Source organism: Adiantum capillus-veneris, chromosome 3 (genome assembly GCF_014529385.1).
Source record: "Adiantum capillus-veneris isolate H3 chromosome 3, ASM1452938v2, whole genome shotgun sequence".
NCBI lineage: Eukaryota > Viridiplantae > Streptophyta > Polypodiopsida > Polypodiales > Pteridaceae > Adiantum > Adiantum capillus-veneris.
The window spans coordinates 168501988-168512920 of record NC_140933.1 but is presented as its reverse complement, the minus strand read 5'-3'; the positions used below and the strand labels follow the sequence as shown (position 1 = coordinate 168512920).

At 40.8% G+C, this 10933-nt stretch overlaps 1 pseudogene; it reads right to left on the bottom strand.

Moving 5' to 3' along the window:
* Positions 1 to 9108: 9108 nt before the first annotated feature.
* On the bottom strand, positions 9109 to 10400 carry LOC147462157 (flotillin-like protein 3; annotated as a pseudogene).
* Positions 10401 to 10933: the final 533 nt, after the last annotated feature.

Below are 10933 nucleotides of genomic sequence, written 5' to 3'. Positions count from 1 at the left end.
GGAATGGACATTATGCTTATTCAAACAAGTGAGCATTTATATTGGAGTTACATTATGTTGGCTTTAGTGGATTTCATAAGAAAATGACATGCTTGAACTATGTGCAAAATATGCAGTTAAAGGTGCCCCTTCAGAAAGAAATAGTGTTGTTGTGGGCTATCAATTAATTGATATGTGGATCACCAATGCGCATCTAAAAGCTACATGTAGGCTTAATAAACTACCTATTTTGCAGATAGCTAGATTCTATAATTTTTGAATTACAATGAAGAAAAGGAGGATATGAAAGATACCCTTAGGTAGGGGGAGGGAGACCCCATCAAGATTGGAAGGGAATCCATAAAAACAGGGAGTGGTAGGTCACGGACATATATAAAGATCAGTACAAAGAGACTAATCAAGGTAAAATTTAGAGGGATGGATGTAAACACTAGGATCAATTAGCTATTGCAAGGATAAATTTCAAAACTTTGAATTTCAAGCTATCATAACAGCTTGAGGTGGTCCTTATATGTATAACTTCTATATCCCATGTGTTCAATGCCTATTTTAGAAACCTCTTATCTGTAGATTTTTCATAAGTAAGACACACCCTTTTTGTAATTTGTGTAAGCCTCCTTTTTTTAGTACCCTTATATATGTTAAATTTGGGTAGAAACTATGGTTTTAAAACCCCTTAAGCTGAAATCATGGGCTATATTAGCATATTTATGAGCCCCCCCCCCCCCCCCCCCCCCCCCTCCCAACCCCCCAAAGTATAACATTTGGACATTAACTAACACTATCGCTACCACCTGTGATTTCTAGAATGTCTTTCGTGCTACAAGATGGAGCTTCCTTGACTTGTAATCTTTTTGTTGACTTATACATATGAAACTTGATTAAATGTGTAGGTTCCTTTTGTTGAATAATGGTTTCCACCTAAATATTGCATCTCAAGAATGTGAGATAGTCAAGGAGATCAAGCTACCAACCATCTTCTTGTACATAGTAGCATACTCAAGAACTTGACCTTCACCATTCTCCAACTTCAAATTTTGATCTAAGGGCATTGCATTGTCTTATAGTCATCCATATCATATTTTTCAGCATGTCCAAGGCATATTGTTGATAGCCATACACCCTCTTCTGTGAATTTTTTTTCAATGCCCAAGAAATACCACAAGTCTCCCAAGTCTTTTATCTCAAACTTTGCATAAGTAGAGCAAGTACACCCTCTACTTTAGCCAAATTATCACCTCCAACAATCAAGTTATCCACATAGATGCATATAAAACAATTTTACTTCATTATTTTGCACATACAATGAATGACCTACATCGGACATCTCAATGCCCAAAGACATGAGGAATGTCACAATCATTTCATACCAAGATCTAGGTGCTTGTTTCAACCCATATAGTTCTTTCTTTAACCCTCATCAAAGTTCACATAGCCTCATATTCACATAACCTTGTGGCTACATCATATACACAACTTCCTCCAAGTATCCATTCAAAAATCATTATTTACATCCATCTATTTCAACACCCATCCTAAAGATGCATCTATGACAATAAACACATGAAAGGTAGCCATCTTGGCTATGGGGTCAAATGTCTCCTCATAATGAATCCCATATGTTTTTGAATAACCCTTGGCCACTAGACTTGCCTTGTACTTACTCACACTGCCATCAAAATTGTGCTTTATCTTGTAAACCAGCTTGCATCCAATTATCATCTTTCCTTGTGGTAAAGGCCCCCACTCCCATGTTCCATTTTCATCGAGGGGAGCTATCTCCTCATCCATAGCTTGAACTACCATTTCTCATCTTTGACAACATCTTCAAAACAAGTGGGTTCCATTCCTGTGTAATTGTCTTCATATATGTAGAATGACGAGCCACATAATTGTCATAAGTCAATCTCTGCACATGATTTCTTACTCTCTTAGACTGTCTGGTCCAACATTTCCTCTAGGTGCCTTATTTCATGTTTGCATTCTTCTTGCACCTAGAGTTTTCATAAAGGGTATGCCAAACTCCTCATCTAAACTCTATTGAAAACCACTCTTTCCACCATGATCGTGACCATCAATAAAATTTGGAATCTTAGGTGCTTCATCTACTTTCTTCTTTTCTTTTCTTGACACATTTGAAGAGATATCATGTCAAGCTAAGGGCCAATACTCAGATGTGATTAATGGGGGATGTATTTAGGAGGCCGCCAATGGCCTCTATATGACATGGTTGGGTGAAGATGTGCATGTGCTAGTCACAAATCTCCTATATTGGTATCAGAGCAAGGTGCATCCATGGAGGAGCGAGAGCATGCTTGGCCATTTTCCCTCTTGTTAGCTCTCTCTCTCTCTCTCTCTCTCTCTCTCTCTCTCTCTCTCTCGCTCTCTCTCTCTCTCTCTCCATTGGAAGAGCTTTGGAGAGCCATGGCAAGGCTTGTTTTCGTATGTGTTTTTCAGAAAAGGGGTGGGTGACCTATTTTGGGCGCTTTCCCTTCTTAAGGATTGAATCCTACCATGCAACATTGGCATGCAATCAACAATGGGTCACAAAGCAATTCAAGCTTGGGGTATTAGCATTATGAGACCAAGAATTGCCACCCATTGACTCTGTATGCAAAGATGCAAAAAATTTCAGTAATTGTCGAGACAAGAAAGATCTTCTTGCTATATTAAATTTGACGGCTGTAAAATTGCTTCAAGACTCAAGCACGGCCTCAAGGATGGCTAAAGCATGGAAACAAGGTGTCAAAGGACAAATACAAGGTGCCAAGGTGTAGTCATAGTTCATAACAAAGTGCAGATAAGAGGTCTAAACAAAAAATGTTGCAGGTAAATGAGTATTGGGCAACCCAGATACGCTTTTTTCATGCAATTAAGATAGACATTTATTGTAGGAATTTTATGCTTTGAATATGGAATCCTACATGGTCAATTTTTTTTAGACTCTATCTAGACTTTGTGCATGGACACAAGGTTGCATATGAGTCTATTGCCAACGTAATGGCCATAAGATCGGCCATGGTACATCATTCATGTTTTGACCAAGGAGAAAGGCTCCTTATCATGCTACTCACGAACAAGACTTGTGCAACAAACTAAAATGTTAGAGATTTGAAAACATTTGAAGTTTGTGTCTCCCAAAAGTTCATTGGGATGGGAAAGCCATAAAATTCTATTGAAAAGAAAGGATTTTTAGGAGACGACTCCTTATCTATACATGCATTCGGTGCAAGGTCAATCCAAATCATATACACCTTGCCAAATTACAAGAAAAATAAATACAAGAAATCACATTGCCATCCATAGCTATGAGATAGACAACCATACCATAGGGTGCTACATATTCCAACGCCAAGGGTAGTGATTCATGCAATAGATGTGTCATAATAACTAATATCTAATTCTCGTAAATGATTTTCTCATGTTAAACTGATCATTTGATATGGGGAAGTGCCAGCTAGAAAATTGGTTAAGTTGGTAGACTGGCCACAGTAGGGATCCAAAGGGGGGGCCATCTTCAAAAGAGCAATGTGCAACAATGGGCTCCAAAGACCTTAGTGTTCATCCCATTAAGACTTCCAAAATGCTAAGGTTCCAAAATTCAAAGGTAAGTCCAAATGGTCAAACACTAGGGAAATTGGATGCTTTGTGTGTATACCAAAAAGTCTTAAAACTCCTACAAAGTAGGGGGCAAGCCTTGCAAGTAGGGGACGAGAGACACAAAGGGAATGAGAGACACATGTCAGCTCCCTAGCCCAGATGCCCACAAAGTGCACTCAAATCCTATTGGATGGCCATGGAGGTGGACCAATGAGAATTAGGCTTGAGTACTTTTAGTTTACTTAATTTAAAAACACTTGATAAAAGAACCAATAAGAATTAAGTTCTCTAGAAGACTATTGGACAGTCTCCCAAGGGGTCCAATGAGCATTCACTAGCCCAATGGCTTGCCTGATTCCTATTGGGGAGAAGACAAAGGGGTCCAATGAGAGTTTAGTTGCATTATTTAATTACCTAAAACTCTACAAAAGGGGAAAGGGGGACACATGTCACAAGGCTATCACTTATGCCTCTTAATTCGTATTGGCTAGGCTTGGAAAGGTCCAATGGGAAGCCAGCAGGAGGAATTAGCAGGAGGGGTCGACCAAGATGAGAGAGGGGGCTGATTTGTGAAGGATTATCACTTACACACTCACACAAGCTCATGTGTGAAGCAAGAATACTCTCTCTCTTTTGAAGTATTGTTCATGCCTATCTAACTAGGTGTTATGATTTTTGTTGCTCTCTCCACCCAAGCACTCTTGTTATGCTCATTAGGAATCTATTCTAATGAAATGCTCACTATGTTCATGCTATTTTTTGCTACACACAAGTTACTAGGCCATTAAATGTTACATTGGTATCAGAGCACAAGGTAGAATAGGGATTTTCAGCCTTGTAGTGCACCTGCCTTCGTGCAGATAAGGGGGCATCACCGTCGAGAGCTATGGTCTTAATAGTGGAGTCCTACAGGGCTTGCCTACGGCTTAACCACTATTGAGCTGTTAGAAGCTTGACAGGAGCCGGTGTTGTTTTGGTGTTGAAAGAATCTCTCTTCTATTCCTTGCAATTAATGGTATTTGAGCCATGGGTCAAGTAGCTTGAGTGATTTTTCTAAAGGGTTAAAGAGGAGTAGCAACTAGGGCTTGAAGTGCCAAAGCACACCTAAAAGTTATTAGAATGGCTGACAATAGTAAAGAGAGTGAAATTAATGTTGATAGCTTTGATTTTGCTAATGAGCAGGCTACTAATGATGCCCCTATGCTTGTTAACTACCTTGTTTCTAGGCTTCAACAGGCCATGTGCAATCCATCCCTCCAAAGTGAAGTGCAACGGCAGCTACATGCTCATGGGATTCTCCAAGTTCCCCACCATGACGAGAGAGTATCTAGGAAGCCTCCTTGTGAGACTTTCAAAAGAGGCCTCTCTCCGATTCAAGAAGAAGAAGAGGATCCATACGAAGGGCTCAAAAATTTGCTTCTTGATGATGCATCTTTTTCTCAAAGGCTCAAGATCCCCCAGCGAAGGAACGAGAAATAAGTGAGTCTCTTGCCACCTCGATGGAGATGGCTCCACGAAGATGGCGGGCTAAACGCTCTCCATCACCTCCTAAACGGAGAAGACCATTGCACACTTCTCCACACCATAATTCAAAGAGGGATGACAAAAAGCAAGACAAGAAAAAGGAGAGAAAGAGGTCACCCTCTTCTCCATCGTCTTCATCCTCTTCCTCTTATGAAGAAAGTGATGGTGCCGACAAGGAATACCAAGGCAAGAAAAAGGCAAAAAAGAGGTCACCCTCTTCTCCATCTTACTCAAATTCTTCATCTTCTCAAGAAAGCGATGGTGCAACTTTTGAACCATCAAAAAGAAGAGGCCATAGGAAATCCTATGCCACGTGGAAGAGGTCATTTTCCACTACACACAAGTTACTAGGCCATTAAATGGTTACAAGATGGAAGATGAGGCGTGCATGCAAAATAAACAAAACTACATATTGCAACACATAAATCAATAGACGTGTATACTTGATGAGCTGTACTTGCACATAATCAAGTTATACATGATAAGAGAGACACTGAGAGTGAGACAGAGCATAAGAGTGCATGCAAGTGAACCTCCTAGAGTGGAGTGCTACACCGACATAGCAAGAGAGGAGAGGATAAGGAGAGAAGAATAAGAGAGACACTAGGTGCAATCTCCTCCTGTGCAAGAGTGAGCATTTTCCTCTTGCAAGTGATTATTTATAGATTTTTTGAATGCTCAAAAATGGATATAGATTGCCTGATCGCACATAATAATGATCATAACTCATAAAGAGCACTTGAATAATAAAATTTACATAAATTTGATATCCTTTTGCATAGGCTATACATCGAGCAAGCTTTTTGCTACCTGCAAGCTGTAATAAACATATATTTATTGATTTCCATTAGATGGCATCTTCGTTAGAAAGCAACTATCCTAAGTTGCTAAGATAAGAATATGCAAATCATCCTTGACAAAAACAACGGTTAGCATTTTGTGTCAAAAATATCATATAGTGAAAGAAAAATTCATAAACTTAAGCAATTTTTGCTTATGTCCATCGTCATCCACATACTACATATTTTGGTGTCCCATACCGCTAGAATAAGCAGTATATGTCATATCTTGATGGATCAGTATATCATTGGTCACACTCATCGTTTGATACTCAATTTTCATAAATTTCAAGTCCAATTCAATAAAAATTGTCGTGATAAAAATCATCATATACCAAATCCAAATATCTTCCATTATATACCTGGGTAACAAAATCATATTAAGGTTAGTGGTGGCCAACCACTGTAGCATGATTTTGTGATTGGTGTTGCCTACATCGGCAGTGAATTTGCACTTATGCTACCTAAATCAACAATTTTTCACTAATATTGTTTAAATCTATTCTTTGTTGGTGTGCTACCTAAATCAGTAAATATGCACTCGTGCTGCCTAAATCAAAGTTCTACACGGATAATTAGGAGGAATCTCTAACCCCGAGCAAATACTTCCGACCAAACAGGAAACCGAGCGAATATATACAATAGAAAAGAGCATATCAACATTGCAATACTTTAGATATTGAACATAGAGTAGCAAAATGAACCGGTCATATCATTATTTTTTCCAAATAACAGAACGAGGAACCCCAAAACCCGAGCGAGTTATCACGACCTGTCCCAAAAACTGAGCAAAATAGAAAGAATAATACATATGAAGTCATAATCAAACTTAGGAATAATGAGGGTGAAGGAAGATGAGGTAAGAAAGAAGTTACAAAGTTGAAATTCTCATCTTAGAGTATCTGTTATGATTTAGAGGGAGAAATACATTGGCCTCTTCGTCTCAATGCCAATGTGCTCTTTCCAGTACGATCATAGCCATATTCACATGAGAGCTTAGACCATGTGGAAGTGTTAGTTCTTGCACATATCTTTGCACGTTGTTCACTTGGTTCAAATTTGGGACAACCAATTAGGCACTAAAACCCAAACAACACATTTCATACCACTTTTTGTTAACAAGTGTCACCAGACATATTGTATGCCCTTGTCGTAGAGGAAACCTTATGGCAGCTTTTTTGGTAATACTGCACTTTGATTGGAGTTGTGTCTTTTGCATTGCTCAAACTTCTCCCTTCTCTCTCTCTCTCTGCAAAAATTATGTACATTGTATTACATCATGTTATCTTGGTCTCAATTATGTCATAATTGTGTCATAAACTGCAAACATCTCTCCTTGAACTTTCCATTCGAGACATTGACACGATCCTCCATCATCTTTTTCTTAATGATCTCTCTCTCTCTCTCTCTCTCTCTCTCTCTCTCTCTCTCTCTCTCTCTCTTTGTGTGGTAAAGAGGGTATGTATACCATTCACAAAATGGCATTCTCATCATAATGAAAATGTTTTTGTGATGATGCATGCCATACAAGTTGGAAGCTTCATAGCATACCATTCTATTTTTGAGTGAAATAGATAAACAACATATTATCTTGGCCAAGATGGGTATATTGGTATTAAGGGCGAACATGTGGGACTTGATAACTATTACACCTTACCTTGAATGCAGAAGGAACCTGAAATCTTGCAGACAGATTTGATGTTGGAATACCCTGTTGGTTGATGACATTTTTGAAGTTGTCAGGGATAGAAATGCAAAGGCACAAAGAGCTAGATGATTTGAGGAGGTTGCAACATCCATTATTAGCAGTAGGGGTGGGGGGTTGGAGCCTAGAACATACTCGCTACATTGGCTGTAGAGTGCCTGAGTGCTTTTGCAAGCATCCTTGGCAGCCAGCACCGTCCAAGACCCATCGGTGACCAACATTACCATCACCACAACCATCATAAGGCGGGTAAAGCCTCCATAGCTTGATCCTTCTCTCTCTCTCTCTCTCTCTCTCTCTCTCTCTCTCTCTCTCTCTCTCTCTCTCTCTCTCTCTCTCTCTCTCTCTCTCTCTCCCCTAAAGAATCCAACACTTTTTCACATTAGTATAGGTTCATGTGTTTGGAGCCTCTCAAAAAACAATGGAACCACATAGCCAAGCCTCCCAAGGCAATAGAGATTTAACATTTGTAATTCCACCTACTAGTGCTTGATAACTTTTCTTACAAAATAGTTGGTGAAGACAAAGAATAGATCATGGAGCTTTGTTGACCGCAGGGTCAACAACACAACATAACTCAAGTTTCGTACTAAAGTCTTACCTTTTGCGAGTTATGAAATGACGCGGATTATGGCTATAAATGTCATTTGTAATGAGTAGTTATTCTAGTTTCAGAAGCCGGGGTGCAATGGCACTTCCAGATTGTAAATACAAAGCCATTTGACCCTTTCAACCCCATTTTTGGTTAAACCTAAGGTAGCCTTAGTATATAAGGTACCTAGGTCATTTTGTAAAAGACTTTTTATCATAATCAAAACTTAGCGCTGCCATCTACTATGTGTGAGAGAGAAAGAGAGTGAGTGTGAACTTTATCCTCTCGCTACGCCCGGCTTGCTCAACACATTGGAGATCCAATTGCACCATTGTTGTAGGCTCGAGGAGAGCTACGCGACAACGACAAGCGTTCCACGCGAGACGAAGCGCACACGCCGACGCATCTACGAGCTATTTGTGGCCGTAAGTGTATCAAACGATGTCTGTTTTCCGCATGCTAGTAGTCTATAGAATCGTGGAGACATAAGCTACGCATAGGTACTCATAAATTTCAATTTCGGGCACTTTCAAAATTCAGCTCTGTCATCCTACGCGTTTTTTGCAGATGGGTTTAGAGTGAGGGTTTTGAGTGTAGAAGCTTAGGGACAGGTGTATCCTAGTGAGGGGATGGTGTTCCTTAAGTTTCGTACGAATCTGGCATGATTAGGTGAGTTACCTTCCGTATGTGTGTATGTGGCTAGGTGGTGTAGTTGAGAGCAGTGAGGTTCTTGATTGTGGTATAGTTGGCCTTCCAGAGTGTTGTATGTGTAGGATGGTCTCAGCCTCTGACAAGCTACAGAGATTTCCTGCGTGTGCCTATCGTGTCATCTGTGTCCTCGATTGACATTATGCTGATCTAGGTAGTGTTTGCATGCACTTCATGGGTATGTGAGTCGCTTCCGTCCAACAAGCTTGTACTTGTACAACACTTACACTCTGATCATTACCATTAGCTTAAAGAGTCTTTGGGCCTTCAGAAATATGCATTTCCTGCGAAGGAGGTGGATTTATGATTGTAATAGGCATAACAATATCATCAAAAAGCCTACCCTGCATATCTTGATGCTCTTGGCATAATGCATACAACAATGGACTAAGCAAAGATCACAAGGAGAATTCTGCAGATAGAATTTCTTTTGCAAGGCTTGCCGGCATAGTCCTCTGTATATGCCACACATCCACCACGTAAAAACTTATCCTTTCCCAATAGAAAAGGCCGCATGAGGATTGACTGCACAAAAGGCTACAATGGTAGTGGCAAGTGCCAATCCACCCTCCACAAATATGACATGGCATGTGCAGGGTGTTGTCCAAGGTACTTCAGTATTTTGATATTCCTCCCAAACAAGACACATGGGAAAATCAAGCCTAATTACCAACAAGAATCAAAGTGGTCAGCACAACCACAGATGCACGTATACTCAGCTCAGCTTCTTGTATGGTGGCCACATTTTTTATTTGTATTTTGGAAAGCTCTACTTCTTGTGACCACAACGCAAATTTCTTGGCTAGCTCTGCATCTGCTTGAGTCATCTCAACCTTCCTAGTGTTCTCAGAGATCTTGGTCTCTTCTTGAACAAGAAGCGCCTTCTGTTTTGCAATTTGGACCTGCTGGAGTGACATACCTTGGTCTCGGTGTCAGCTTTTGCGGCATTCTGATGTTACATGAGACCCTGCCACTCCTTGGTGCCGACATCACCCTTATACTTGGCGTCAGCGATGGCGATCTTGGCGCTAGTGCCCGCGTCTTTTGGCCGAGGAAGGACAAGTACTCATGGCTGGGGACATCGACGAGCTGCTTGACATTGGCGTTGTATATGAGGAGGCCAAATTCGTTGAGCTCAATCTGCACTTTCTCGAAGACGGCGAGCTTGAACTGTTTGGTGCCTTTGAAAATGTCCTCCATGGTCATGGCGGGCCGTGAGGATGCGGGTTTCGCCTTCGATGATGCACTTGAAAAGGTCATTGACATGGTTGTAGTTTTGTTCATGGGGAGCGATGAGGCAAGCGTATTTGATGAGGGCGGCTTTGGGGCCGATGGTGAAGACGACGGGGAAAACGAAGGGGAGCTTTTCGATGCTCATGGCTTGAACGTCGAAGTCGTAGGAAGGATCCAGGTTTTCTTGGCCAGCTTGTCTCTCTCTCTCTCTCTCTCTCTCTCTCTCTCTCTCTCTCTCTCTCTCTCTCTCTCTCTCTCTCTCTCTCTCTCTCTCTCTCTCTCTGTCTCAAGGAGCGCACGCCGGCGCGCGCTCCTTGAGAGAGAGAGACTGTGCACATTCCTATTGCCGACTGTTCAAAGTATGACGGAATCTCCATCAGTTGTATTAATGAGGTCTTTGCACAGTTGCTGCAGCATCGGATCAGGCACGAGCAGCTTATCATAGAGAGAGAAGCTCATTAGGAAATTGATGCAGTAGATTCGGGTAGCAACGATTATTCAGGTTATGTGCGCAGCCACAATCCCTACAAGCCTATTGTGATCAGCATGCTGTTAGGATTTTTTGTATCGTTTTTTCTGCATTCCTATAGGACTTTGCTGAGCATCGATGTAATTGAACAAAATAACCCAAGACCACAACTTTGCAGTGTATATATGTTACAGAACAAAGAAATTGACTGACGTTATTTGTGTACGTTAACAAATTTGAGAACTACAACAGAAGACTTCTGT